Raw genomic sequence first — 11,845 nt, forward strand, 5'->3', positions numbered from 1 at the left:
CTCTCTCTCTCGTGTGTGTGTGTGTGTGTGTGTGTGTGTGTGTGTGTGTAATATCGATGTCCTGTTTAGAGATGAGTACTTCACAGTCTCTCTGCACATTGGCCTTTTATGAGTCTCAATGCTATTCACCAGCTACTGAAAAACAGAAATTTCTCTGATGAGGGTTGAAATATTAACTAATTAATGAGTATAAGGGTAAGGTCTCTGGGGCAGTTCATTTCTATGTCAACCGTCTTTAATCGTTTGTTAATAGACACTCAAGTTGTTTCCATAACTTGGCTGCTGAAAAACAAAACAAAACACCATGAACGTAAGAGTCAAAGCAGCACCCCAATGTTTGATCATTTAATTCCTTTTGGTATGCCCCATGAGAGCAATTCCTGGGTTTTATAAGAATTTTATTTTTAATTTCACTTGAAAGTACCATGTAGTTTTCAAAAACTGTACCAATTTACATTGCCACCAAGAGTGCACCAGGGTTCCTGCCCCCTCTTCCAAATATGGCCAGTGTTTGTTTGTATATGTACAAGAAGGAGACATCCTAACTCAATATGCATGTACAATTGATCTGTGCCACTTTTATATCTGTCTGTGTTTAGAGAAATGTCTATCTAGGTGTTTTGCACAGGCTTTAATCGGGTTATTTGGGGTGTTTGGGGTACTAAAGTGGGAGTCACTTATTCATGGAAGATGTTTACTCTTTGCTGGCTACACAAACTGTTTTTCCCAGTGTGCATATTCTCTTTTTATTTTGTTGGTTTGTCATAAAGAATATGCTTAGTTTGGTAAACTTTTTTCTTCTCTTCTGTAGCATGAGCTATTGGTGCAATTAAAAAAAAATCATCGCTAGAGTTCATGTGCAGATCTTCCCCAGTGTTCTCTTTTATGTTTTCAAGATGAACACATGAGCCTTTCTTCCATTTTTAGTTGATTTTTGCATATTGTGCAATAAGAGCTAGTTTCAATTCTTTGTATGTGCAAAGTCAGTCTTCCTAGCCTATCTAGTGCCCTATAACACTCCCCACTGTGTCTCCTTGGCCTTGTTGAATCCACCATGTCCATTTGGATTTACTCCTGGCCTCTCTATTCTGTCCTAATGGTCTGCTTTGATATTAGTGCCCTGTTGTCTAGCTCACCATTGCCTTATAAGGTTTTAATCCAGGAAGGATACAGCCTGCAGCTTTGCTTTGCTTTGCTTCCTCGGTATTGCTTCAGCTACTTGGTTTTGTTATTGTTGCAGCTGTTAATGTGTGGTTCATACAAATTCTCAGATTACTTTGTCTATTCCTATGAAGGATGCTATTGGAATTTATCACAGAGAGTAGGATAAATCTGTACATTGCTTTAATTGGTCTCAGCCTTCCTAATACTATAGATTTTTCTTAAGTAGATAGACCGTTTGTTCCTCATGTTGTGGTGCCCCCCAACCATAAAATTGTTTCATTGCTACTTCATAACTGTAATTTTGCTACAGTTATGAATCCTAAATGTAAACATCTGACATGCAACCCTATGAAAACATCCTTCAACCCCCCAAGGGGTCACTACCACACGTTAAGAACCACAGCTTTAACTGAAGTAATTAATATTAATTCTTATCCATGAACATATAATACCTTTCCACCTACTCGGGCCTTCACTTTACTTCAGTAATATTATGATGTTTTCAGCATACAAAGAGTTCTCTTTCCTGTTTATGTTTATTCCTAAATATTTTGTTTCTTTATTTTTTATTATTTATAAATAAGTTGATAAAATTATATTACTTATATATCTTTATTATTGATATTTAAATTTTTCTTTTCAGACAACTTGTCATTTGTACATACAAATGCTACTAATTTGCATGATGGTTTTATATATATATATATATCAATTTATATATGAAACCAAAAATATTTTTAATTAGTGTATATGTGTGTGTCTGTGTGTGTGTGTGTGTGTATGTCTGTGTGTGTGTGTGTGCACATGTGCATAAGCTTATGTGTACTACATGCATGCAGGAACCCAAGAGGACCAGAAGGCGGCGTTGGATATCCTGGAACTAGAGATAACAACAGCTATTGAGTTGCCATGTGGGTGCCAAGAACTTAACCTGGGTTCTCTGCAAGTGCAGAGTCTTAGCTAAGGTTTCTGATGCTATGGTAAAACACCATCATCCAATCCACTTGAGAAGGAAAGGATTTGTTTCATCTTGCAACTGTCAGGTCAGACTTCATCCCTGAGGGAAATCAGGTCAGGTACCCAAGGCAGAAAGCTAGAGGCAGAAAGTGATGTAAAAGCCATGAAGGAAAGCTGCTTACTGGCTTGCTCCTTGTGGCTTGCTCAGCCTTCTTTTTTATACAACTCAAGACCATCTGAGTTGTCAGGCTCTCCCACACCAATCATTAACAACAACAACAACAACAATGCCTCACAGATCTGCCTACAGACCAGACTTATGGAAACTTTTTCTCAGTTGAGAATACTTCTTCCCAGATAACTCAAGCATGTGTCAAGTTAACATAAAAACTGAGCACCACATGTAGTAAGCACTCTAAACCACTGAGCCATCTTTCTAGCCTCTCAGCAGGGTGTGTGTGTGTGTGTGTGTGTGTGTGTGTGTGTGTGTGTGTGTGTGAATTTTTAGGATGTTCTTCATATAAGTCATCTCATTTGCAATAAAGGTGATTTCATTTCTCCCTTTCTGGTTTGGATGCCTTTACTGTATTCTCCTCACTGACAGCTGTGACTAATACTTCTAGTGCCGTGCTGCTATTAACAAAAGTAGTAAGGTGGGAATGTCTGCCTTGTATCAGATATTGAACTCGGTAAAAGGGAGAACAAACGGTGGGGACAGTCAGGAAGAGAGTCCTGCATAGGGGGTTATTGTAAGGGTCCAAGAGCCTGTAGTGTAAGCCTGCTGCTTCCTGAGTAAAATCTGAAGATGGGCAATGAACAACTGTGGCTTATATTATATTGTACTTATTCAATAGATCCAAACTCTATCTACTTAAGAAAAATCTATAGTACCCAACATTTCTATAAGCTATTGTCTTCATGTTCTGCCATATTTCCTTGCACTCATGTGTTATAGTTCAACCTTATTGTCTCATTTGACACACGTGTCCTCATTTCTTCTACCCTTGTGTATCCACAGCTAATGTTTCATGCTTTGTTCTCTGTTTTACCTTTTTTTTTTTTCTATTTCACTTGACATAAAGTCTTCCAGCTAGGTCATGCTGTGGTCAAATGTCAAGTTCTCTTTCTTTATGGGCTAAATAATATTCCATTCTATCTTTGTATGTATTATATCTTTATTCATTCCTCTGTTAAAATGTTCTTTAGGTTATTTTCATATGTCTAGTGTGGAAAATGCTGTAAACTTTTAGTTATTCATTGATTATGATGTTAGCTGTAGGATTTTTATAAATGGACCTTATTATGCTCCCTCAAGAAATGTCAGCAAGAAAATATTCTGAATTGGGTCAACTTTTTTTGTATCATCTAAGATGATTATCTCATTTTGAGTTTTATCCCGCTGATATAGTACATTGCATTGATTGATTTGCATGATTTAAAAGCAGCCTTTCATGTCAAAGATAATTCTTGCTGATTGTGGTGTGTGAGCCTTTTAATTTATTGTTGAACTTGGCTTGCTACTAATTCTGTTTAGGATTTTTACATCAGTGTTTATTAGAGATGTTGATCTGTAGTTTTCTTCTGTGATGTCATTGTCTGGCTTGAGTACCACAGTCATGCTTCCCTTATGTGATGCATTTACGAGTATTCCTTCAGCTTTAATTTATTTTAATATTGGTGATTCTTTGAAATATCTGATAGATATTCTTTGCAATACCTGGTAGCTATGATGCCAGGTGGTCCTTGCTTTTTCTTTGTTGATATATATTGAATTACTTCTTCACATTCTTTATCGTTAATGGTTTGCTCAAGCTGTTTCTTCCTGATTCAATCTCAGTAGGTTATGATTTTCTGGGACGCCATCCATTTCCTCTAATTTATCCAATTCGTTGGCATATAATTATTTGTAATATTCCTTATGATTCCTTTTAGTTATCTGTTGTAATGTCTTTACTTTTGCTTCTGATTTTCCTGGGTCCTCTCTTTAGTTCTTAGTTTGCATAGCTTTAGTTTTATTTTAAAAACAACAAAAACAAAAACCTCTTGGTTTAACTTTTTAATAATTTTTTCATTCTCTTTGTTCCGGCATTCATGATTCCCTTCTTTCTGCTAACTTCGGACCGAATGGGTTTTCTTCATCTCTGCTCTTTGGGTTAAACATTTGCTCCCTTTATTATTACTTTTCTCCTTTATTGTTTTAAAGATAAGTGTTTATTAGTAGAAAATCACCTCAGAGTTGCTTTTGCTGCACTTTGTAAGTTTTGACATGTTCTATTTCTATTGCCTTTTGTCTCAAAGTATTGGGATTTTTTATTTTTTCTTTGGAGCCTTGGTACTTTGAAAACATATATTATCATTTTAGAATATTTGTGAATTCTCCAGGGTTCCCTTCTGCTATTGAGTCCTTGTTCCATACAATTCCCCAATGACCCCCAATCAGGTGAAGGGGATTCCCTCCCTGTTCTATAGACTTTAACCCTGAGACTAAGGCACACCAGTGGATTGAGGGAAATGGAATCCTTCATAGCCCTGATGCCCAGGGATCATCAGTATAGGTATATTCAGGGGCCCAGAATCACTAGAGTGACAGCTCAGGTGTCAGGAGAGAGGGTACCATGAAGTGTTTCCTTTGGATCCTGGAGTGTGAAACACAGTAGTGTTGCAAACTCTGGGAGAGGTACTATGATATTAAGGTTCATGAAGATATGCATGGCATTTCCTTGTACTTCAAGGGCTGCCACAGCAGTTCCACCAAAGGGGTTCATACAGCTATCTCACAGTACAAGTACTTCTGGCATACAGAAAGCAAGGCATCATGTGAGCCATGAGGTTCTGGCTGGTCCCTCCTACACAGAGTTCCAGTTCCTGGAAGTACAGACCACCAAGCTTGTGCTCACTCATAGATTGTCACAACTGCTCTGCCTGCACAGTGCTTCACTGAGGACAGTTTGCTATGTGGGCTGAGATGCAAACACCAGGGTTGCTTCCCAATGCAAAGCTCTACTCCCTAGGAGCAAGGGCACAAATTAGTTCAGGCTGCCACAGATGGCATCTCCCCTGTGGACCAGATCGAGAAAGCTCAGTAATAGAAGCAAACGGGATGGAAATGGTATGCCTCCTAGGAGGTGTGTTGCAATGCCATCACTCAGCCTGTGAGTGATGTGTGAGTGATGTATTCCCATGAATGTAAACAAGACAGCAAAGGCTGAGTAGTGCCGTACATAGTAGCCAGTGGCCTCTGCAGCAGGACATGGTCGCCTGTGGCTCCCATTCAAAACAGAATAGTTAAATAGAAGCCTGGGCCACAGGGATTGGGGCACAATGAAGCATCCTCTCTGGGAGTAGCATGAACCCTAAGCAGCTTTCTAAGCTTGGCCCAGAGCCATGGAGAACAATGAGCTGATCAGTAATGATGACTGCAGCTATCTGTGGTAGTGATGGGGTTTTCTTGCTCAGCTTTTTCTACGAAGAAAGTCCCTCTTGGTTTGAGCTGATGTCACTTGGATGTGGGATAGCTGCAGTACGATGTACCCTTCCTTTCTTTCTGTGTCTAGCTTTCTGTGCCCCACGCAGGTTTTTCTCCTCTTCAGTCACTGTGATCAAATGTAATTGTTCATTTGTTGCTTGGGTCTTTTTCTATGTGGAAAGATTAGACATGTCCTGTTGACCATTATCCTAAATCCACAGAGCTCCTCCATCTCTACTCCCTTCAAATCCCAATCACCTCAGACTCCTGTGAGCCCTCTTTCTCCCAATATTCCTCTAAGCAAACATGGTTCAGGGACATTGGTGTCACCTGGGAGCTTATTAACAACTCAGAATCTCAACGCATGCACACACAAACACACACTCACATATCATATGCACACACACACACAGTTAGCATGAATACACACTCACACATCACAGACACACTCACAAGTACCAGGAATACACACACACATATGCACACACACAGCGTACACATACACGCACACACAAACACATACACACATCAGCACACCACTTTACACACATACTCATACACACCACACATAGACAGACGCACATCCCCTGCATACACATACAGACACACATTAAACACACAAACACACACACACAAACTCAACGTGCGCATGTACATATCAGACACATCACACCACACACAGACACACACATATACATACACACACACCACTATTGAATAAGGATTTGCATTTCAGCAAGATCCTCAGGTATGCAAGATGAAGCCCAGAAACAGAGTTGTGCCTGCGCTGGAGCCCAAGCCTTCTGGACAAATACACACTGGCCTCAGAGGCTATCACCAATCAACTCAGCAAACACAAACTGGAATCAGCTGCTGGATATACACTGGCTCGGCAACCGTGTGAGAGGAATCTGAGAACGTGTAATTGATTTACAGCATCATCTGGCTCTAAGCCGCTGAAAGCCAACTTGTCTCCCTCTGAATTGATGTAATTACCAACATGAGAGAAAACAGGTCCTTTCCTCAGGTCAAGTAACCTTGTTATTTATCAACCCGTGCTAGCTGGGCTTCTGATTAGCAATTTATCCTGGGTAGGTAGCTATTGACTGACCCAACTGGGCTCCTGTTTTTCATTCTCTTCCCACTGGCAATGATTACTAGTTCTCAAGATGATGAAGATGGAGATGTGGCTGTGCATATGTGCACTTTGTGCTTTTCTGGGTCCTATTTTCTCACCCTTCTTATCGACAGAGGATGACTGCTCCTCATAATAGTAAGCGAAAGCACGCTGGCACTGCCGAGCGTTGCCTTGAACCGTTCCTAGCACTGTTAATTGGCTATCTCATGAGCTAGAAACAAGAGTGTTTCAAAAGCCATGTTGGAATCCCTTCTGTTACACAGAGATCACATGCCTGCCTCCTTCGTTTGCCGTATACTTTAAGCCAGTCCCAGGAGGTAGATGCTGTCACCAGCTCAGAAGTCATGTTCAGAGGGTTTGTGACACAGCTATTTCTTGGAACTTTGAGTGTATCCATATAAAATAATTCCTTCCGTAGTTCCCAAGCTGGAGCCCACAAGTGGGAGATCATCCTCTTACCAGAACACTAATTAACTATGGGCAAACTTAATGAAATCCAAATGGGTTTGTAGCTGGTCCTTACAGTAGGGTTTAAATCAACTGGATGACACTACAACTCCGAGCTCTGTCCATTTTAAAGACTGTTGAAGGTGAGTGTCGTTATTTCTTCATGGTGGTTTTTCCAGGTCAGACTTCTACTTTTTAAATCCTGGAAAAAAAAAAAGACACATAGGGATGCTTTAATTCTTGTAATTGTTTTCCACAGATACAACCATTCTCTGGTTCACAGGTAATAAAAGAAGGGGGAGGAAAGAGAAATGAGACGTTTAGAGAGAGACAAAAAAAATGAAGAAAATTGAATGTGGCTTCAAGCCTAGTAGGTCTCCTGAGGTAGAAGGTAGTTACGGGTTGTGCTGAATGGGAATGGAGGCTTGCTTAAAGCAGATTCCCAGATATGTGGCTGCAGACTAGAAGGTCCACCGTTCAGTTACCATGTGTTCCCTTACGCAATGATTTTTCTAGTGTAGTGATTTTCCCTCGTAGGGCGCATTTTGCTTTACAGAACTAGTGAGGGTTATTTCTGGCATCTGAGGAACGAGAGTCAGAAATCATGCTTAAAATGCTACATGAGACTGTCTATGTATTCCCCTTAGCATCCCGGTCTCACTTCAGGCCCTCCTGTTCTCTATACTATCCCAGCTTTCTTGAGGCTGCTGATTGCGGCTGCAGATGCATATGTGGGTGCTTCCCCACCAGGCTGTTTCCCAGTGGTTCTTGTACTTGCTGCATCCCATGCCTTTCTCTCAGATGCAAGTGCCTCGCCCCTTCATGTTCATCAGTGTTTACTCAGATAGCATCCTTGCTATTGGACCTTCCCTAACCTTCCTATGTAAAACGGAACCTGCACCATGCCTCCCCTGTCCTAGCCTTGTTCACTGCTTCATTTTTCTTCATAACACTGAAGACCTTCGGACAGAGTGTGCATTTGAGTTATTTCTTTTTATTACAGGGGTTCGTTAAAATGAAGCCTTCGTCACAACAGTACATTTTATCTGTTCACTCACTGTTAATCCTTAGCACCTACAGAAAGCCTAATATGCCAGATGCTTCACACATATTTCTGGATGAATCAAACCACCAAGGAAAAGTGCAAGAGAAAATATAGTTGAAAATTAAGTCATATCAAATCAAAAATATGTGTGACAAAAGATTTATAAAGAGTGAATTTCTTATCCCAATATCTGACTTGAGAGTTGGCTAAGTAGTTAAGAATGCATCCTGCTTTTTCAGAGGACCTGGGGTCCATTACCAGCAAATTCCTGTGTCTCCAGCTCCAGGAAATTTGACACTCGCTGTTTTCCTTTGTAGACAATTATACTTGTGTGCGCAAGCCCACTCACAGACACACACAAACACATAATTAAAAACAAAGTAAATTTTTAAAAATGTAAAACGTAGATATATGTTACAGCCTTATTTCTGTTCCTGTGATAAAACCCCATGACCAAGGATCTTTACAGCAGGAAGGGTTTATTTCGGCTTATACTTCCAGATAGCTGAGAGTCCAAGGCAGGCAGCATAGAAGCAAGCAACAGGCATGACAGCAAGAACAGGGAGCTGAGAGCTCACGTCTTGAATAGTAAGCATTGAAAACAGGAAGTGGTGCAGGACAATAAATACTCAAAGCCTTTCCCCAGTGAATTATTTCCTCCCTCAAAACCACACCTTCTAAAACTCCCCCAAAAATGTGCAAACAGCAGGGGGTCAAGCGTTCAAATAGCAGAGCCTATGCAGCCTGTTCTATTGAAATCTTTGCACTGTCCTTTAGAAAAGCTCTTTCATTGTCAAAGGTTTGTAAGTATAGGAGAGGGATGTACTGAATGCACGCCAGCCGAGTGTCTAACATCTCTGTATGGGAGAGCACTGAGCTCTGGATAACTGCAGCCCACTCTATTAGCGATAATTAATGATACGACAGTGGGAACTTCACAATCTATTAAGAAGGAAGAGCTCAGGTTAAGAGGTCTCTTAGAGGAATACTTGTTTGTGTGTCTCAACCAGAAGAGATGTCTGATAGGTTCATTGCCTAATTTTGGTGGTAGCAATGCAAGCTTTTATATCTTCAAGCTCATGAAATTGCACACATTGAATATGTGCGACTCTTTTTCTTTTTATCAGTTATACCACTATAATGCTGTTGTAGAAGAAAAAAGAAGAGAAGTATGTTGACTTTATAGACACAACTCTGAGGAAACATTAGTAAAAAACAATGTCTCTTTAGTAGTTTACTGCATGAATAAAGCCTTTGTTGGGAGAAGCAAGAAGGAGGAGGCACTTCAATCAACCTGAGCATCCTTCTCTGGATTCTGGCTCAGTGTCAAACCAAAAATTAGGAATGAAGTGAGTTGTGATTTCATACATAACTAGAAAAGAAAAAATGGCCCTCCAGAGCCCAGGAGTTTCTCTGATTAGGATACAGCTACAGAGTTTTGGCTCCTCCTGGCCAGTTCTTGACATCCTAGAGCTTCACATTTCTCCAAATGAGAGCTGTTGAGTCCTATAAGTGATTGTAAATGACGGACAGAAAGAAAGTCTTCAAGTCTGGCAGAAAAGCATGCTCTGATTAATAAGTCAACAAGGAGTGCTCAATAACTTGCTGTGCCAGTTGATTGGTTCATTGATTGATTGAATTGAGACAGGGCATTGCTATGTAGCTAGCGCTACATGACCTGGAACTTTTACATGGATCAGCTGGCCTGGGAATTGCAGCAATATTCCTACTTTGGCCTGCCACGTGTTGGGGTTAAAGGTGTGTGTCACCATACCCAGACCCTAGTTATAATGATTCTCAAACATATCTATCTTTCAGTCTTGCCCTACCCTACATCTTATTTAAATGTATTTTGTGGGACTAAAGAGATGGTTCAGTGGCTAAGAGTACTCATTGCTCTTCCAAGGGATGCAAGTTTCCCACACTAAAGTTAGGTGGACCACAATAACCTCTAATTCCAGAGAATCATAATCCTTCCTGGAGCTTCAACAGGTAACTACACATAGCTGGCATACACACACATGCACTCTTGCTCTCTCTTTCTCTTACACACACACACACACACACACACACGTGCACTCACATAGAATAAAACAATTAACATATAAGTGCTTATAAATCAGTGCCTCCTCTAACTATAGCCCTTAGCCATGTGTTGAGGAGACTACTGAAGATCAGAGTCACTCAACCACCTAGTTCACCATAAACTTAGGGCAGGCACCATAAACTTAGGGCCTCATACAAACCAGAACTTCACTCAGAATCCTTATAGGAAACAAGGATTCTGCCACATGTGGAAAACCACAGCTATGAATAACTCGGCAGCACTTGTGCACAAAAGATGTACAGCATTAAGAACTTTGCAGAAAAAGTAGAATTCCAGACTATAGAGGACTAGACAGATGGGAGTATCAGAATGGTGTTCCAAGGATGAAATGATACTCAGTAGTCCACAGCAAAGACAAGCCTTCTATGAGACAGGAGGAAAGCATCCCATCAGCCTTGAAGCTGTGACAACAGATAGGTGCCAAGGCCCCAGAGGACAGTAGTAGCTATTGTCTTTAGCTAGGGTGTTGCATTCCAGAGTGCTTTAAGTGGGAACAGATATATGATAGCCAGTTTACTTTGTAAGGTGGAAAAACAGGCCTGATTTGAACACTGTCAGGGACTACAAATGGAAACCCACACACCATATGCCTAAATCATAAACCAAACAAGCTAACTAGTCAACAAAATATGTTTTCTTCTCCCATCTTAATAATAGACCTTCTCATCATCTGAAAGTTGAGCTTCCAAGCTGAAATTTCTCCCAGAATGAATAAGGGATCTAGAAAAATCAACCCAGGGCTCTGGTTCTGGCCACCCTCATGTTTTCAGTGGTCAGTGTCAGTCTACACCTCTGTCCTATGTGTGTTGCTTAGCTTTTTGCAACTTGACACAAACATAGACATATCTAAGAAGAAGGAATCTCAACTTAGAAATTACCTCCATCATTGGCCTATAGACAAGTCTACAGAGCATTTTCTTGATTAGTGTTTGATATGGGAAGGCCCAACCCCTTGTGTGTGGTGCCACCCCTGGGCAGGTGGTCCAGCATTGTATAAAAAAGCAGGCTGAGCAAGCCAAATAGTAGGCCAAATTAATTATAGATAGATAGATGGATAGATAGATAGATGATAGATAACAGTCATAATTATATAGACATAGATATAAATATAGATATAACTATATTAATTAGAATACAACTATTTTACCTAGGAAGAAATAATAACTACAGAAAACACTTTAAAGCATGGGGATTTTTTTTTTCATGATTAAGAGCTCTAAATCATGGCTGGTCATCAGTTCAGTTGGTAGAGTACACACAAAAAGCCCTAAATTCAATGCCCCTACACTGTGTAAAATTGAATGTGTTGTTAGCATTTCTTCTAGACTCCACCCAACGTTTACCTAATAACAGCCAAGTACTAGCCTGGCTTGCTATAAAATGACTGTTTGGCCTCTCTCCCTCTCCCCTTCCCTCATCCTCTCCCTCTCCCCCTCCCCCTCCCTCCTGCCCCTCCCCCCAATACCCCTCTCCCTCCCCTCCTCCTCCCCTTCCCTCTCCTTCTCCCTCTCCTCCTTCTCC

The sequence above is a fragment of the Mus caroli genome, chromosome 13 (genome assembly GCF_900094665.2).
Source record: "Mus caroli chromosome 13, CAROLI_EIJ_v1.1, whole genome shotgun sequence".
Classification (NCBI taxonomy): Eukaryota; Metazoa; Chordata; class Mammalia; order Rodentia; family Muridae; genus Mus; species Mus caroli.